The sequence below is a fragment of the Trichosurus vulpecula genome, chromosome 9 (assembly GCF_011100635.1).
Source record: "Trichosurus vulpecula isolate mTriVul1 chromosome 9, mTriVul1.pri, whole genome shotgun sequence".
NCBI classification, from domain to species: domain Eukaryota; kingdom Metazoa; phylum Chordata; class Mammalia; order Diprotodontia; family Phalangeridae; genus Trichosurus; species Trichosurus vulpecula.
In genome coordinates, this window is record NC_050581.1 from 150,867,010 (window position 1) to 150,886,889 (window position 19,880).

At 40.2% G+C, this 19,880-nt stretch overlaps 1 protein-coding gene across 2 annotated transcripts in view; it reads left to right on the top strand.

Annotated features, from left to right (window-relative positions):
• Positions 1–464: 464 nt before the first annotated feature.
• Positions 465–19,880, top strand: part of RAF1 (Raf-1 proto-oncogene, serine/threonine kinase) — a 72,311-nt gene continuing 52,895 nt past the window's right edge. Inside the window, exon 1 of one of the 2 annotated variants that reach the window (XM_036738750.1) lies at positions 465–521. The gene's annotated coding sequence lies outside the window, so the exon portion shown is untranslated. The remainder of the gene's footprint in view (positions 522–19,880) is intronic. The other variant, XM_036738752.1, reaches the window with a different exon arrangement.

Consider the following 19,880-nt stretch of genomic DNA (forward strand, 5'->3'; position numbering starts at 1 on the left):
TGAGCCAGGGAAGAGGGAACGATACCGGAGCCGATGAATGGACGCCTGGGCCGTGGCGGCGGCGGGGGCCGCGGTAGGTGGGGGCGGCGCGGGGGAGGCGCCGCAGGTTAGGCCGAGGAGCGCCGAGCCTCCTCGTCGCGGACGCTGGGGCCGCCATTTTAGATGGAGGCAGCGAGCCGCCACCAGCAGTGAGGGAACTGGTGTGAGCGGGCGCCGGAGCGGGAGCGCGAGCGCGGGCGCCGCGGCGGGCAGGGAGCGCCCCTCCACGGGCTCGGTCGGGCCGGGACGGCGGCGGCGGACGGCCCGGGCCCTCGACTCCGCGGCGGCCGGCGGGCGGGCCCCTGCCCGGGGACGATGCGGGGGCCGCCCGGGGCCCCCTCCCCCGGGCTGGGGACGCGCCGCCGCTGATCGGGCCTGGGCCCTCGGCGCACACGACGCGCCGCCGCCGCCGCCGCCTCGGCCCGGGCCGCGGGCACGCACGGGACGGGACGGGACGCACGCGGCGCGCACCGGCCCCGCAGGTAGGCGGCCCAGTCGGCTCAGCCCGGCAGGCGAGCACGGGGCCTCCGGCCCGGCCCGGCCCGGTTCTCCGCTCGAGGAGGCCGCGGCCCGGCGGGGGAGTGAGGGCTGAGGGAGATGAGCACTGCCCGCCGAGCTCCGGCCGGGAAGGGCCCCGAGCGCATCCCGTGCAGATGAGGAAACTGAGGCCGGTGGGGGGCTGCTCATAGATCTGGAGCTGCAAGAGACTCTGAGCCCCACCTTGTACAGATGAGGAAACTGAGGCGAGGGGAATCAGAGATCTAGAGCTGCAAGAGACGCCCCCCCCGCCCCCACCCATCCCGTACAGATGAGGAAACTGAGGCTTTGGGGTGGGAGGGGGCGATCGTTGATCCAGAACTGCAAAAGGGCCTCGAGCTTCTCCTTGCACAGATGAAGAAACTGAGTCGGGGAGGGGGGCGATCGTAGATCTGGCGCTTAGGAGGGACCCCCGAGGCTTCGGAGCACAAGCCCCTCACTGTAGAGGCCAGGCCAGCGAATCTGGCAGACTTTGAGGCTCCTGGTGCCGGGCCAGCCTGGCATCCCCGATTTTTGGTCAACACTGAGGAGGCTTCTCAGAGCGAAGACGGTGTCAGGACAAATGGGACCTTTCGGTGCAGCTGGGCTCCTAGCAGCGCCTCTCGCTTCGTCAATACTGTCCCCGCCCCTTTCACTTAGGGCTTTTTTTGGGAGGGGTGGAGGGGTGAAAATTGGGAGGAGGAGCAGATCGTGAGCTCTCCTTGTGTGCGTGTTGCCGGGCAGGTGGGATAGTCAAGGGAGCCTGTGTTCTTTTGCGCTGAAGATGCTGCTTTTGCTTAGTGAAAATGGATTGGGGGCAGGGTAGTTTTTGGAGAAAGGAACTGGGGCTGACTTTGCTGTGATGTGTAAGTAAGTAAATTCAATTTAATTCTAGGGAGGTTCTGTAAGAAACTCATTTGCAAAAGTTTGTCAGATGCAAGAAGATATAGGCAGAAAAAGGTTTGGGAAATATTGGTCCTGGAGTGTCAACTAACCTCTGCATTCTTCATGAAGAGATTCTTTCTCCATTCGTCCCATTTAATTTCATGCCTCACTTGGTCACTTTCTTTTTGTGGAAATACTGTTAGCAGGACAGGGTCGGACTCTAGGGGATATGGCCAGCTGCATAGGGCACAGGGCAGTCCTAGCATATGTTAAACACAGACTGGTGTCTTATGGAAATTAGTTCATTTAGTGTTTGTCTCTTTAAATGAGAATTGATGATTATCCTTTCTATTTGAGAACGAGGTTTCTTTTGTGCTCTCGGTGCTGAAACTGGTAAACTTTTGAAATGATGGTTTTTATTATATCAAAACAATATTATTGTTTCTTGTTACTTGGTTGCTTGGAATTTTAGGCTGTGTCTTCTGTATTTATGCAGTAATGAATAATGTTCTCTTGGGCCCTTTTTGAAATAGTTAGCCTTGAAAGCAAAACGCTGAATTGTAAAATGTAGTTCAGACTAATTTTTAGTATTCTAGTTGTGTGTGTATTAGTATATGTTGGAAACCGTTGGGCAGCGTCTAAGCATGCACGATGAAATCTGAGGATTGCGGATGGTAGGGTAGATAGCTTGTAAAAAAAAAATGGTTAACTCCCCCACCCTGAAACACACACTCAGCAATAGTAACAACAACCTAATGGAATAAACCTGTGTAGTGTGCAAATAGATGTGCAGTACCCATGTTGTTTGCCCTTCGTTCTTGAAGAGGGCCATGATATCAGGAAGGTGATGCCATGACTTGCCAGTGAATTATAGTGGACATAGCAAAGGCTGATGAGGGTGCAATTGAATGTTTTCTTTACCTTGAAATACATTCATTTTCTGATTATAATCATTTTTACACACAGAAGGTTCATGTCCACTAGCAAGTTTGTTAGAATGGCACTAATGCTTTTGTGCTGTGGTAACAATGTTCCTTTATTATAGAAATTTCTAAATCTTTCTTGGTATGGTATGTAGTGCATATACAATTAAGTCACAGTCTGATATTTAATATCTTCAGTGCTAGTCCGGTTGTTTTGAAATGGAAACAATTGATTCATTTGAAGGCTAATACTTTGGGAGAATAAACTTGTTACTCTTTTTGTTTAGAACTTATCTAATTAGGTCCACGGAGTTTGTCTTTGTCAGCAGAGACACATTTGTATTTTCCAGGAACCAAGTAATTTATGTTTCAGTAGCTCTAAGCAGCCTCTCTTCCTAACATTTAAATAGAAGATCTCTGTGAAATTCATCAAAAAAAAGTTTACTGGGTATGATTTAATATAAGAAAGGGTTAGAAGAGAATGAATGATTAGGTCATTGGAATAATCAAAACATAGAGTAGAGAATAACAATATTTGGGCTCATAATTTAAACCTCAGACTCATTAGAATTGTCACAAATTGATTGCTTTGGTAGTTTAAAACATACAGTGTGAAATTTGGAGTATTAAATATTAGGGTGAAAAAAAAGATTGCATTTTTACTCAAGATTAAATATCGTTTGCCCCCCCCCCCCCAAGGTGTTGTTTCTTAAAGTTTCTTTGAATTGGAAGGCTTTCTGGAATTATGTTTCTTGAAAGCAAGATTTTATTAATCTTTTTATCCCCTGTAACTCTCAACTCAGTATCTATTACTAGAGAAATAATTCAATTCCATTTAATTTTACTTTTTATGAAATGGAATCATAGGTTCAGTTTAAATTTAAAAAAGAAAAAGCTCTGTTCTATCCAGTTAATACTATAAACTATTTCTGCAAATATTCTGATTTAATTTTTATGTGCGATTTAAATTTATAGCAACTTTGGAATTACGTAAGATTTTGGCCTCAACATTTTACTTTAATAATTTGTCATTTAATGGCAGAAAAAATTGCATAAGGTTTATTTTGTTTAACAATAAGATGATAGATGATGTCTATGTCTTGGGAGTAGGTTTTTAGCTAAACATCATTGTATACCTTAGTGTTGACTTAAAATTCTTATCCTAATGATTGTTATTGAAAGATGGTAGATTAATTTGTCAGTCAGTGGAAGTGTGGAAAGGGTATAACTGAGAAGCTTAAACCTTAAAATGCTTTAAATAGGCTTACAAAAGTTCTGCTCATAGGAGTGAAAATCTTCAAAGCAAATGTCTTCAGATTTAAAAACTGAATTGCTGCAATGCATTTGGAAGGATGGGTTTTGGGCCTATACTGCCCAGGGTAGTAGTGGTGGTGGAGGCAGGAGAAGGACCTTGAACTGCTCACCCAACTTGAACAAGTAGGTTCCAAATATGCAGCTCTGCATTTGAAAATTACTTTATCATGGGCCTCTTTGTAATATTGTCTTTGTATTTGGGCTATGGGCTAAAATTTCTTAATTATTAAAACATTTCATTTTTAATATTGTAGTGTTCTAGAATCATTCTGGTTCTGACATTTTCTGACAGGCTTAATTGGGTAATTTCCAGTGTTTTAATTTAGATCTTTCATTTAAGAGACTTCTGGTTTTCTTTCTCCTAATACTGCTGCTAGAATCCGGTCTGTGTGGATTCAGATGTTAAGTGGGATGTGTATTCTTTTGTTATTGGCTTTGACCAACCACAGCCATCTGAAGATTTTTTTTTCTTGCAAATCACTAACAAAAGTATGCTAATTAGCATCACATTCCAATCAATGCACATAGAATTTCTTGAGAACACTTGACAGTCTAGTTTTATTTTTAGACCAGCCTCTTAGGAAGTTTGCCTCCTTGCCTCTGGCTGGGTGTGGTATGTTGGTTAACTTAGTCTTAAAACTGACTCAAATTTATAGAATCTTTAATTGAGTTCTGAAAACTTATATACATTTTCCTCCTGAAAATCAGTGTTTTAGGGGAACCAACTACGTGCCTTGTAGATACATGTCTGATTGTTTCTCATAGATCCTGGTGGGGCTGTACATTCATGTTATTCCTGTCTTTTCTACCTGTCTGACATGAGTTGAATAGCAGGAGTAACTGTGATATAAATTTTTCCTTTTAATTAAGATTTTCCTTTTCTTCATGTCCCTCCAGTCTTTTCTGGAAGGCAAAAGTAGTATGACCATTTCTTTGCAGGAGGTTAATATTTGTTTAAAATTCTGCTTTTGCCCCTCAAAATAAGAGAGTCAGGCTGAATCAAGTTTTCTGTATCCTGCCATGTATTCATTTTTGATTTAAGGACATCTGGATTGCTGACTTTCCTACTTTGAGAATGCAGATCTGTCTGGATAGGGCACTTCCCTGGGCATGGATAGGTCAGCATTTCCTTTTCTGGGGCAAAGAGAATTAAGAAAGGGACTCTTTTTTTCTGTGGTTTGAAGGGCAGGATAGAGATCCCAGTCAATACCTATAATTGCCTTGTATTATTGACTAGGTTGTATATGATTTTTTTTCTCCTTTGAGAAAGACTAAGTTCTAAAGTACAAATTGTTGTACATGAATTGATCTGTTAGACCAGAGGTTCCAATGCTGCAATTGCTCTTGGGCAGAGCTGGTTCTGAAAAATAAGAAAGTATGACTCCTCTTTATGCTTGGACTAGATGATCTCTGAAGTTCCTTTCTACTCTGAATCTTCTCATTCTGTAAACTACCATAGCCTGTCCCACTGTGGGCAGAATTTCCCCAGAGAGAGCCTTATTTCTCTAAGAAAGGTCATATCCAGGAGTATTAGTATCTTTGGAGACTGTGGGGTTCCTGAATAATATTCAGTGTGGATATTTGCCTCCATATGCGTTAGATATCCATTAGATTGAAAGCTCCTTCAGAACAGGCCTAGCACACTGCCTGGCACCTTGTAGGGGTATGATAAATGTGCACTGGCTAACACCAACTGGTTCATCATTTTTATCTACATTAACTCTTATTATCCAACTTTGTACTGTAAGAATGAGCCTTGGACAATAAAAATTCCCTGAACTGTAGACAGAATATTAGAGAATATATGTACATGATGTATTCCCTTTTAGGACCTTATTCTATGACTAGAGTGAGCTATAATTGAGACAGGACAGATTATCTATGACAACTTCCGGCACTAATTAATTTAGTTCCCTAGCAAATTCAGTTCAATTCAAGAAACATTGATTAAATGCCTATTATGAAGCACTGTGTGAGGTGCAGGAAATACAAAGATGAAAAACAGGTCCTATCATCAAGGAGTTTACATTCTCCTAGTGAAATAAAACATTTATGCAAAAGTAAATACAAGATAATTTCAGGAGCAAGAGATTCCAGAAAAGATTCCACTAGGAGGCAGCCCCTTAGTTTGAAAGAAGGTAAGGATTCTGAGGCTGGGATGATGGTGTGGACGGGAATCAGTTATAAAGGGGACTGAACCAGGAGATGGAAGGTCAAGTTCAGATTGGCCAAAATGTAGACTTTTTTAAAGGGAAATAATATAAAATGAGTCTGGAACCATAGGCTGGAAACAGATTGTGAGAAGTGCTTTAAATGTCAACCAGATGAGTCTATTTATTCTAGAAGCAGTAGGGAACAGCAGAGGACTCTTGGGCTTCTACTAGGTCCTGAAGGAACCTCATGAGACCTCTGTGAGGGCAGAGGGCCTTGTGAGGTGCACAGCTCTTTCGTTGCTATGAATTCTCTACATACGTCCCTCACTTTTGTCTACTCTCCCCAGAGACCTTGTGTGCAAAGAGAGATTGTGTCATGGTTTGAAAGGAATATTTTGTACCAAACATCTTAGTAAATGCTATTGCTGAAAGATAATTGAGGATAGTCAGGTTGTCAAGCATTTATTAAGGACTTACTAAGTTAGGCACTGTGCCAAGTACTAGGGATACAGAGAACACAGAAACAGTCCCTGTCCTCAGGGAGGTCACAATCTATTGGGGTAAACAACATGCAAATAACTATTTACAAACAAGGTAGATAAAAGGACAAACTGTAAATAACCTGAGAGGGAAGGTATTGGCATTATGGGAAATCAGAAGAAGCTTTTTGCAGAAGGTGGGATTTCATCCAGGAAACCAGGAGGCACAGTTGAGGAAGAGAAAGCTAGTCACTGGGACTGCCAGGGCAAATGGATGGAATGGTTACTTGCTAGTTTTCAGTGGGGTGCACACCCTTGGGGGCTTGCGAGCTAGAGTTGTAGAATCATGACCATACATCATCGTTAGTGCTGGGGAGGGAATAGTAATCACTGAACCCTCTGGGGACTCCAGCCTGTGAATACGAGTGCTTAGTTGGGGGAATGGGTATAGAGGGGGTTCTATATTGTGGCATGGTCAGATTAGTGCTTTAGGAAGATTCTTTTGGCAGTTGTGTGGAGATAGATTTGAGAAGGGAGAGACTTGGACCAAGGAAGCAATTTAGGCGGTTGTTTCAGTGGTTAAGGCTAGAGGTGATGAAGGTCTGAATTGGTGGTTGCTGTATAAGTGGAGCTGTCAGAAATGTCATGGAAGTGAAATTGACAAAACTTGGCCACTGAGCAGATGGGGGCTGGTGGGGTGTGTGTGTGTGTGTGTGTGTGTGTGTGTGTGAAGAAGGTGGCAACTGTGTGACTGAAAGGACGTTGACGTCAGCAACAGAAATAGTGGTTTTGAGGAGGGGTCGATTTGGGGAGAAATGATGATAATGAGTTCTGTTTTGCACACACTCCAGTAGGCCTTCGTTGGTACAGGAATAGAGTTCACGTGAAAGGAAGTTCGGTATTTAACTGCGTTGAGGTAATAATCCATCCCATGGGCGCTGATGAAGAGATGATGATGATGATGACAGCCAACAGTTATATAGAGCTAGCCACCGTGCTAAGTGCTTTATAGTTATTGTTTCTACCTTCACAACAACCTTGGGAGAAAGGTGCTATTATTACCCTGATTTTACAGATAAGGAAACTGAGGCAAATAGGTGAAATGACTTGCCCAGGGTTCCACAGTTAGTGTCTGAGGCTGGATTTGAACTCAGCTGTCTATCCACTGAGCCACCTAGCTGAGGAAGAGAAGAGAAAATAAAGAAATCAGGGTTGTGGGAAGGAGGAGGGGGAGGAAGAATTAGGAAAGGAGAGTGGTGAAGGAGGAAGTTAGACAGGTAGAAGAACGCAGGGAAGAACAGCTTCAGGAAAGAAGTGGAAAAAGAGAATATGCCTGTGGATGCATTGGTTATCTGTGTCAAAAGTTCAGAAAGGTCATGAAGGAAGAGGATTGAGGAAAGGACACTGGGCTTAGCAGTTAAGAGATCACTGCATCACCTAAGCTGGATGATTTTGATTACCCAAAGTTGAAGAACTTTTGTGTAAATGGAACCAGTGCAGTTAAAAGTAGAAAGAAAACGATTAACTGGGGACCTTTTTTTTCTCATAAAGTTTCTCTGATAAAAGGTCTATTTGAGATGAATAGGTAATTGATTCAAATTTAGAAGAACAAGAGTCATTCCCCAATAGGTAGACTGATTAAAGAATTTGAGCAGGCAATTTTCAAAGAAAGAAACACTATCAACAACCATATGAAAAATCCTTAAAATCACCAATAATTAGAGAAATGAAAATTAAAGCAACTCTTGAGGTTCAGCTCCATGCACATTAGATTGACAAAGATGACAAAAAGGGAAAATGACAATCCTTGAAATTGTTTCAGGAATACAGGCACATTAATGCACTAATGGTGAGCTCTGAACTGGTCCATCCATTCTGTAAAACAATCTGGAACTAAACCTCCCAAATCCTTAAATCCTCCATGCTCTTTGACCCAGTGATACCACTACCAGGCTTATACCATAAAGAGGTTTAGAGTATGAGGAAAAGAACCCATATGTATGAAAATGTTTATTACAGTAGCTCCATTTGTTTTAATAAAAAACTGTAAATTAAGAGGGTGCCTACCATTTGGGGAATTACTGAACAAATTATGGTACGTGAATGTGTTAGAATATGATTACTCCATAAGAAATGATGAAAGTAAAAGGTTTCAGAAAAACCTGGAAAGATTTATATGAATCAGTGTATAATGAAGGGAGCAGAATCAGAACAACATATAAGTAACATTGTAAGGAAAAACAACTTTGAAAGGCTTAAGAACTGTTGACAAGGCACTGTTTCAGAGGACTGATGATGAAACATGCTGTGCCTCTACTGATGGGTGATGGATTCCACATGCAGAATGAGATTTACATTTTTGGACGTGGCCAGTATGGAAATTAATTTTGTTTACCTATGTATATTCTAAAAGTTTATTTTTTTTTTCATTTTGTCAGTGGGGTGGAATTAAAAGAGGGCTAGGGCTAGGGAGCCAGAAAGAAATAGAAGGAAAAGGAAAAGAAGCTTCCTGAAACATTTATAAATACATAGAAGAGAAGAGAAGTCAGAAAAAATTACAGACAAGTAGGACAGCTTTGAAAGTCACAAATTTAAAAAAAAAACCCAGTTAACTGTATTCTTTATAATTTTATCTGCCATTGGTTTTGCTTGTGCAAAAACTTTTAGCCTTATCTTACAAATGAGGAGACTGAGGCTAAAATAAATTGCTTTCCCCAAGGTTAGTTTAGTGCTGGTGTCATTATAGAATCTAGGACTTGAGAATTCCACTTTAATAGTTGTTTAAGGACCATGGATTTCTCTTTAAAGACAGACCACTCCATGTTCTCAGTTCAAAATGAACTCTACTAAGGAAAGGACAAGATTCTTTGATTAAAAAATAAGATGACTGGACCTTCCACATTCTGGTGGCAATCTACCTTTCTGTCCTTATCTGCTTTTAATTTCTGGTATGTCCTATGTTCTCCAGACAAACGGGATCAACTATTGTGCCTCACCTTTGCTTTTGCTCTTCTCTTCATCCTCTTTTCCATCCCCTTCCGTCATTTTCTCAGGTAATACCCTTTGTTCAATAGCTAACTCTACTGAAGCCACTCTGGGGAGAGTGTATACAAATAAGAAACAAGACGAAACTCTAACTTGCAGTGAGCTTACATCCGAATGGGGGAGTGGGGCGTGTGTGTGAATAACACAAAGTATTAAGAGTAGAGGAGAAATTGAGACAAAGTTCTTTAAGAAAATTTAAGGAAGGAGAGCGGTTACTTGGCAACTGACAGGAGGAGAGAAAGCTTCCTAAAGGAAGAGAAGGATTCTGACAGGTGAAGATCCGAAGGAGGTGCATGTACAAAGCATGGAGGACAGTTTAGGCTGCGTGAAAAGAGGTTAGAGAGTACAGCTGGATGACAGCTTAGAGTCTAGTTTGTTGGACACGTAGAAGGCTAGGGTGTACTGTGAAATAAAGCTGGAGTGCGAGCTTGTGGAGGCTGAGGAGTTTGTGTTTTATCAAACCCTAGGCGGTAGAGATCCACCAAAGGCTGCTGAACAAGAAGAGACACTGTGCATCACAGACATTTTGTCATCTGTGTGAAGGATGCATTTTAGAGGCATGGGGACCATTTATGTGGCTTTTACAGTAATGTTTAGATGAGAGGTAATGAGGACCTAAACCAGGGTAGTGCCAGTATTAAATGGAGAGGAACACATGGATATAGGACAGAGATTATGGAGATAGAATTCATGGCACTTGGCAAGTGATCAGATATGAAGCCCAGGGGAAAAGAAAGAATCAGAGATAACACTGACTTTTGAAGATTGGGTGACTGGGAGGACAGTGGTGCCATTAAGCCACATAAAGAAGCTGGAAGAAGGGCTGATATGGAGGGAATATAGTTTACCAATCCCTTTGGCCATTCATATCCTACCAACCCCATTCTTAATGATAAATTTGTTTTTATATATGTCTCTAAATATATATTCAGAAATAGGGGATTTTGTAAGTTATAAATTGATAGGCAGGACAATGCTTGATTTAGGAGTTCCAACATATAATTTCAGAATATCTTGAATTAAAAAACACCATTAAAAGACAATTCAGTTTAAATATGTATGTGTGTGTATATGTATGGGCATATATACATATGTATATATGTAACTCCATTTGGGGTTTTCTTGGTAAAGATACTGGAGTGGTTTGACATTTCCTTCTCCACCTCATTTTACAGATGAGGGAACTGAGGCAACCAGGGTCACACAGCTAGTAAGTGTCTGGGGCCAGATTTGAACTCAGGAAGATGAGTCTTCATGACTCTAGGCTTTATTCTCTAGCCACTGCTCTACCTAGCTACCCCATATAAAATCATATGTGAAGACTGAAAAAAGTGTTTCCATCAACGGACTTGTTTTAAAGAACAAAGTTCAAGAAGCCTTTAACTGAGTTTTTAAAAATTTACTAAGTTTACTTGTTTTTTGAAGGACAGAATTTTATCAACTTTATTTTTAAAAGTCTATAATTTGTTGTCAGCATCTGTTAATGTTTTTCTAGCAGAATTACCTCACATTTACATGGTATGTGTATGTGGTTGTTTGCATGTTGTCTTCCTGATTAAGATGTGAGCTTCTTTGAGGCAGGTACCAAATTGTTTACTTTCTTTATATCCCAAGTTCTTAGCGTGGTGCCTGGCACTTACTAAGTGTTTGTTGATTGATTGATTCCAACACTTGGGCAGCTTTTTTGCTTGCCTTTTTGATTTATATTGGTTTCTGGGTATTGGCCTCAACACACTTGCATCTGAACATCCATCCACCCATAAGCCAGTTGTTCATCCTCTCCCTGCCATAGGTCACAAACTTGAGAAAGATGAATGGGACACATAGGACTTCATAACTCACTACTTTGTAATGCTGTAGTGAACTAGTTGAGAAACAGTGGCGTTCTGAACTTCAGCTGACCATTGTCTCATGGCTTGATTGTAATGACATTTACTTTTTAAGTAGTTAAGCGTTGGGCATGTCTCTGTGCTTGTGTCCAGCAAGAAATTTTTAATGGTTTCCAGTGATTTTTATAAAATATAAATTAAAAATATAATTTGAGATATAGTCTTATGTGCTCTTTATTTAAATGCCTATTAGTTAGGAAGCATCTTTATGGGAAAGGTGCTTTTCCTGACTTTCTTAAATACTCATCACTGTCTTTGCTTGTCTCCCCTTTTTCAGTCCATAGAGTACTGGACTTGGAGGCAAGAAGTCTTGAGTTCTAATTTCAGTACTTAGTAGATGACTGACGCTGAGCAAGTCGCTTAACCTCTGATTCCTCATCTGTAAAATGAAGGGGTAGGGAATGGACTCATTGGTTACTAAGGTCTCTTCCAGCTCTAAATTATGATCTTGTGATGTATGTACACAATTATTTTGTGTGTATCTCTTTCTCCATTATGTATACTAGCTTTATTTGAGAGTGGGGTCAGAGGCTGTCACAAAGATGAAGAGTTCGGTGTCTTTTGGTTTTTGTTTTTACATTAGGATACATGAAGTAGACAAAGTAAAAATATTTACTATATATTTTAAAAGTAAAAAAAAACCATGCATTTAGAAGAATTAAAATAGGTGAAGTACAGAATTATTTCCTTGTCTTATGAGGGAACTCATTCTTAACCTCTTAATTATGACTTAGTGTTTGTGGTATTATAAGTTGTTTATTATTTGGTCTTTGATTAACTCACTTTTTAATGGGTAAGAATTGATCAGTAGCCTATTTTCAAAATAAATGTTTAATTGGCCCCTTTTTGGCATAGGAGGGAGTAGACACCATAGAGGAGAGTAGTACATCTTGAAAACTTGATGCCTGCCCACACAAGGAACTGTGATTTAGCTATTTATATATCGGAGCTGTAGATGCAATAGGCTTGGGGAAGTTTCAGCTTGTTTGAGAGTAGATCAGTCCAATTTGGCGGGGAGGAAGGGAAGGGAATTTTTTAACTTTAAAAGATCAATTTAAGTATTTCCCTAAAACACCACTTTGATTAGCTCGCTGCTTTTCTTAAATTCCCATTGGCTCAAGCTTAATTGTGTTTGCCCTTCATTTTCGAAGAGGACCATGGCATCAGGGAAATGATGACATGACTTGCAGTTGACTTTGATTTGAGTGAGGGAGGGCTATGTAAGGTCACCAGGCCTCACTTTCTCCTCCAGAGACATCTGGATCCAGTGACCTGATATTCATCAGGATGACTGGAGATTACCCAGGCATAGGCCTTTTCAGTGAGGTAACGCCTTTCAGTGAGGTAATAGGCCTCTTGCTCAAGCTTAATACTTAAAGGATGAAGTCCAAATTCCTTAGCCCAGTATTCAAGGCCTTACACTGTCTGGCCCCTTTCTAATCGTACCACTGTCTTCAGTATGTGAATCTCTTTCCAGCTAAATTGGGTTATTTGTTGGTTCCCAAATGTGCATTTCTACCTTTAATCAGCCAGTTCCCATGTCTGGAATATACTTCCAGAATCCCTGCCTCATCCTTTAAGACTTATGGCTCAACTCCAGGCTCAAGTGCTGTGCCTTCCAAAGAGGCCTTCCTGACCATTATAGCCCACAGTAGCATCTGCCCTGAATTCCCACAGTACTGACTGTTTGTTCCTTTAATTTGGCACTCAGGCATTGCCATGATTATTAGGCAGTATGCAATAAAAGGTAACTGTCTCATCTCCCCAATAGAGCATGAACTTTTTTTTTTCATTTCAACTAGGTTATTTTATCTTTTTTTAGTATTCTATTTTTCCCCAGTTACATGTAAAAACAATTTTTAGCAATTGTTTTTAAAATTTTGAGTTCCAAATTCCCTCCCTTCCTCTCCCCCATCGAGAAGGCAAGCAGTCTGACATAGGTTAGACACTTGTGGTCAGAGCATGAACTTTTTTTAAACTAATTTTTAGTAGGAGTATAATTCCTCCTTTTTCCTTATTCTTACATACTTTCATGGAAATTGTTGGTTATTTTCTTTAACATGAATTTTCTTTGTAATCATCTAGTTCCATAAAGTTTTGATAAATACTCATAGTTTATTTTTAAAAATTAATTAATTTTTAGGTTTCAGCATTCACTTCCATAAGATTTTGAGCTCTAAATTTTCTCCCCTTCCCTTTCCTGCCCCCTCCCCAAGATGGCATGCAGTCTGATATAGGCAATACATATACGTTCATACTGAAACATTTTCATACTAGTCATGTTGCAAAGAAGAATTAGAATCACTGGGAGAAACCTTGAGAAAGAAGAACCAAAAAAAAGAGAGCAAATAGTATGAAGCATGAACTTCTTAAGGGAAGATGATGGTTTATAATTTGTGCCTCCTAGTGTATAATACAAGGCTGGACACACAGTTTTCCATAAATGTTGGTTGGTTAATTTGTATTTTTATTTTGCATTAAATGCCCGTTTTCTTCTTTACTTGTGGGGATCCTTCTTTCCTTTAGGTAGGAGAGGGGACTTTCTAAGAGTTGTGCTGCTTCTGGAATACAAGATAGAATTTGAAGCTTTTGGTGGGGACCTCTAGGCTGGGACATGAAAATGAAACCTTTTGATCACATCTGGTTTCTGTGGAGAACACAGAGCTACAGTCCCTTCCTTTCTCTTTTTCAGTACTCTTAAGCACGTAATTATCAGGATGGAATCACTCAGTCATTCCACTGAATTTGTCCTGGATTGTAGTGATGTTTCATTTGCCTTCTATTCCATTTTATAAGCACAAGCTTCCTTCAGATCTTAGATGAAAATACTTTAATTAGAGGCTGGGTTTGTCATAACATAGTCAGAAATGCTATCCTTCCTTCACATCCCACTTCTTCATCCCCATGCTTCCCAAGGCCCTTGGAACGTTTATTTGCTACTAGTTATGTATTTAGGTAAAATGTACACTAAGACAAGGTATTCTTTTGACCGTAATGACAGTGGAACCTAGAGTCACACCTTTCAAATCGACTCTGTGGTATATCCAAATGTATTTGGATCATAAAGAGAATCAGTGTTAAATAGTGGCCATTGGAGAAATCTCTTTGGCATGTTTTTTCAGTGCTATTTTTACTTATTCCAGTGGTAATCTTTTTATCAGGAAGCTAAGTCAAATTTTGATGTAAAATATGCTGAAGAAAATGTATTTGAAAGATTGCAAGAGTGGTAACTTTGAGAATCGCTAAAGTATGTTGTTGTCTTTGTTCATACTTTGTTTTCAAGAGAACCAGTGACATCCCAGGCTGGTATCTTGACTAGAGAGTGAATTAGATTTATGTGAGGCAGAGATGTGCAAAGTTCTCAGCCTCACTCTCTCTTCCAGAGGGGGAAATCTTCACATGCTTGGGATAGACATCCCCCTAACCCACCAACAGGTTTGAGGCCTGTTGGTTACCCTCAGCCTGGTTTAGCCTGTCTGCCAAGATGGTTTTGCCAGGGTGTGGCTGCTATACGTGCTACAGCTTCTTGGAGCCATGGGTGAGAGTCGAGTGCCGGGTGAACACCAAAGGTGGTCCGTTGTGCCACGTTTTAACTAAGACTTAGTAGAGACATAGAGCTTTGGAACAGGGTTATGATCCATATGGTTGGCCATTTGAAAGGATTTCCTTTCTTAGTTTCTCATTATCCCCTGTGTATGGCTCTTTATCGCCTACAGTAGTAGTGGATTTTTAAGTAATGTAAATTCAGTTATCTGGCTGTAGTATAGAACTGAAGTCTCTATGTATATCATTCAAACATATATAGTTTGTATTTAATAGGAAAATTGTGTATTATTTAATGGGCAGATAAGTGGAACATTTGGTATTTTGCAAAAAAAAAAAATCTTATGGCCCTTGTTAGAAAAGACTCAGGTAGTAAAAAGGTGTTTTCTTTTAGAGTCAGTTTTTAAGTATCCTATTTACTGGCACATACTGTGTATTTCCCATTAAGGCAATCATGATAAGTAGCTTTCTCATATTATTTTTCACACTTTACTGCTCCTTTGAAATGGCCGCAGCTTGCCAGCAGGATTAAATTAGTGCCTTTCCAAAAAGTTGTGGAGTATAGGGCAAGAAGGATAGCGTAGCAGTTGTGCACTCTGGCCTTAACTTTTCTGAGGCTGAAGGGCCAAGACTTTTTTTTTCCTTTTTCTTTCGGTGAAATGTTGTAGAAAGAATGACAAGAGTGGAGTGCATTGTTTATCCCTAGAGGTGATAGCATTCTCAGTAAAACATTTGTGCTTACAATTAGAATTTCCAGTTGTGTTTTAGATTCACTAGGACCTGATTAAAAATGAAATCTTCATGTTTGTATACAAATGTGAATGCACAACTCTTGATTTGCATTTTTTAAAGCAACTATAGGGATATCATACTTTGTCCTGAGGCTATTGGATGGCGTTCTTTGGGCGCCACTCCCTTAAATGTTATACACAGCAAAGTGATGGTAACTCACTAAACCTGATTCTTTGCAGCTCCCAGACAAAATTTTTAAAAGGTCTTTGGAAGAGTTTCGATGTGCTACTCACAGCTGTAACGATCAGCTTTCAGTGACATACTGTTCAAGGAAACCCTCCGTGATATAATTTCCTTAAGAACAAAAGTGTGAAACCAAATGTGGTTACACAGGGAATATTCCCATCAGATCCCTTGCTACAGTTTCATATCACAGGATCCTAGGTAATGGCAAAGTGTTAACCCCTTTCCCCCATTTAGCTTTTATGTAGGCTTCCAGGTGGGAAGCCACAGTAGTTGTGGAAACATAATTTTGATAGTTTGTGAAATAGTTACAGACAATGCTGACTTGCTTACTTAAAAATGGGCAAATACCACTAGGATGCTACAAAGGTTATTAGTTCATTAATCTTCATTACTGGGTTTTAAGGTCCTTGAACATATCAACTTATTACATCTCTCCCTATAGACCTGAGGCAGAGTGCCTCCCATAATCATTGTAAGTAGTAGCCATTCAACACATTTTGAAAGGGAGAGGCAGGGACTTGAAGGAAGATAGTATTTCTGAAAGTGTGACAAACCCAACACTTCATCACAGTGGTTTTTATTGAAGAACTGAAGAAAGATTGTGCTTGCAGGAGGAAATAGAACGCTAAATAATAGAGATCATAATCCTAAGACAAATAGCAGGGACTGGATTTCTGTATTCTCCAGTGGTAAGTTTGACCAAATATCTTGGTTTTAATTCTGATTTAAAGTTTGCAAGCACAGGCGTATGTGGAATGTTTTCATTTTTAATTTGGACAAGCCCTAACTCTCTGAAGGTGGGGTCAGTCACTTCTTGTATTACTGAGAAAGGGCTCCTTACCTCTCTACATTGTGGCCCTCTGCAGTGCAAATAAAGAACCATAAATCCCGGCAGCATTTGTGTGACTGTGGGCCAAGGTGGCTCTTAGGATGAGAACAAAAGTGAGAGAGAGGTGTTGAGTTAAGTATGTTAGTTGTTGGCGCTTTTGACACAACCTGTTTGTTATTGCTGGTACTTGAGGCATCAGGTAGGGTCAGCTTGAGGACACAGTGCTGCTGCACTTGGAGGTAGGAAGACTGGAGTTTTCAGAGCCTGCCACACAAGTACTAGCTCGTGACCCTGGACAAGTGGCTTAACCTTTCAGCTTCAGTTTCCCTGTCTCTAAAATGGGAATAATAATGTTATTTATCTCACTGGGCTGGTGTGAGGCTCAGATGAGGTAACTTATGTGAAACACTGTGCAAACAATAAAGTGTTATGTAAATGCTGAGTGTTACTACCTCAGTGCTAGGCAGGCTGTCATCTCAGCCCTTGGAAAGTTTCCAGTAGTTTAGAACTAAAACACTGGGAACCACTTTATTTGCTTTTATTTTGACAGTCCCTCCCCTGCCCCCAGTAAAGTATTACCTAGTTTGCTACTGTATCTGAAAATGTTTCTCATTTCAGTGATTTCCCATTTAATTGTCAAGATGATCCCCAAATGCCCCATTAGATTTTTTTTTTTGTGCGGTAAATCCTCTGTTTAGTGGTCTGCATTGTTTGATAAAGGGGATCTTGGCTAATTGTGAGCATATCCTTCTGTGCTTTTAGAAAAAAAGGTGAAATTTTCTCCAACATAGCCAGCTGCCTATAGATAGTTAGGAGAATATGCACAATTTCCTTAACCGTCTAGGCCTAAGAGTTCCTATAAGGAGAAGGTAATTAAAGCTAAAAAGATCAGTAGGACCTGACCAGACCTAAGTCAGGTTTTTTGCCTTTTAGTTGGTCTTTTGTTTATTGGGTATTCTTTTTTTTTTAACAGCAATGCTTATTTCTTATAACTGTAGCACTTAAAAAAAAACCAAAACATCACAGATACTTCCTGATACCTCCTGTCCCTTAGAAACCTTCCCTTGTAACAAAATAGTAATTAAGTAAAACAAATTGACACATTGTTCAGTCTGACAGTGGTATACCTTATTTTCCAATATGGCCCCCTCCCCCCCATGAGAAAGAACTTTGCCCACCCACAAAACAAGCAAAGCCAACCATCAGAAACCTGCTGTGTCTGCTGCCTCCGATGTCCGTGGTTCTATTTCCTCTAACCCTCTTAGAAGGAAGCATTGTCCTCTGGAATCAGTATTCATCATTGCATTTGATCTGAGTGGTTTATTTGTCTCTGTGTTTAATTTACATTGTAGTAGCGACTGTCTGTATTGTTCTCTTAGGTCGGCTTTCTTTGCTCCCCATCAGTTCATACAAGCCTTTCTGTGTCTCTGAATTCCTCATGTTAATTTTCCCTTGGTTTTAGTAATTATACATTCATATACAGTTGTTCAACAACAGTCTCCCAAAAATGGGCACTTTGTTTCTAGTTTTTTTTGTCACCATAAAAATGCCCGTATGAATAATTTGATTTATATATACCTTTTTTTGTCTTTGACTTTCTTCCATATCCAGTAGTGTGATTGAGTCAGATGGTACAGTTTAGTAACTTATGTCTCAGTTTCAAATTGCTTTCTAGAACTGATGGATCAGTTCATGATTCTACCTTGTATTTGTGGTGTTGGTGTTCATGACTTCTGCAGCCCTCCAACATTATTTCTCTCCTTTACCATCTTTGTCAGTTTCACAGGTGAGAGGTGAAATCTCAAGAATTGCTTTAATGTACATTTCTCTTAGTTATTTGAAGCACTTTTCCTTATGGTTGTGGTGGTTTGCATTTCTTCTTTTGAAAATTGTTCATATCATTTACTCACTTATCTATTAGGGAATGGCTTTTGGTCTTAATATATTTGCTGATTCCTTTTATATCTTAGAAATCTTGGTTTTTATTAAATATTTTTGATATGAAGATTTCTCCCCGCACCCTCCGCCAGACAAATTGTCGTCTTATTCTGGCTGTTCTGATTTAGTTTATGCAAAAGCTTAATTTTTTATAACTGAAGTGATTGATTTTATCTTTTGGGATCTCCTTTATTTTAAGAATTCTTCTCCCCTCTGTAGAAGTGAACAAATTTTTGGTGACCTGATATTATATATTTAGGTTGAACATCTATTTTGTACTTGGTATAAAACATTGATCTAAATCTATTTTATGCCAAGTTACTTTCAGTTTTCTAACAGTTCTTGTTGAATTAGGGAGTTCTTCCCAAGTTTGGGTTCTTGGCTTTATCAAACACTGGACTGATATGTATCTTTGCATCTAGGTTTTGCTTATCTAGTATAGAGGCAGCCTGTTGCTGGACCTGGAGGAAGACCTGAGTTCAAATCCAGCCTCAGATACTGTCTAGCTGTGTGACCCTGGCAAGGCACCTTATCTCCCCCCACCTGCCTCAGTTTCCTCATCTGTAAAATGCATAATTATAGCATCTCCCAGGGTTGTGGTGAGGACAAAATGGGATAATATTTGTAAAGTACTTTGTAGACCTTAAAGCATTATATAAATTATTAGTTTCTCCCACTAATCTACTTTTCTCTCTATTTTTTAAACAAGTAGATTAATAATTAATTGAGTGCAGTTACTGAGAGTTTTTTGGTTGTTCAGAATTTGCTTAGTGTGGCTTATTATATGATGTCAACTGATTGCCTGTTATCTGGCTACCCTGATTTGATTTCCCCCTCTAATCTGTCATGTTTCATCATATTTTCAGGTGGTGGCCCTGAACATACTACATTTAACAAGTGCCTGAACTGAGGATTTTTGTTGGAGTTAATAGTTCATTAGAAATACATACCACTATTTGTGACCATGTTGCATTTTGAAGCATTATTAAGGGTTGGGAATAGGGACTGTACTTAGAATTTTAGTTAAGAAAATTCCTTTTACCAGTGCAGGTTTGTACCTTTCTGTAACTTACTGTCTTAGAGAATTACCTAGAGCAGGACATAGACTGTGCGGGAGGTAGGATTTGAACACAGATCTTCCTGGCTCTGAGACTGGCTCACTACTATGCCATGCTGCCCCTTAAACATGATTACCTGAAATCAGGGAGACTAGGATTCTAGTCCTGCCTCACTGACCCTCTGTATGGCTTTATTCGAGCCTCTCAGTCTCCATAGACCCTACTGTATTTCATTTGTTAGATGAGATCTCCTCTGAGGCAGGGGTATATTTAGAGTGCCAGATCAGCATG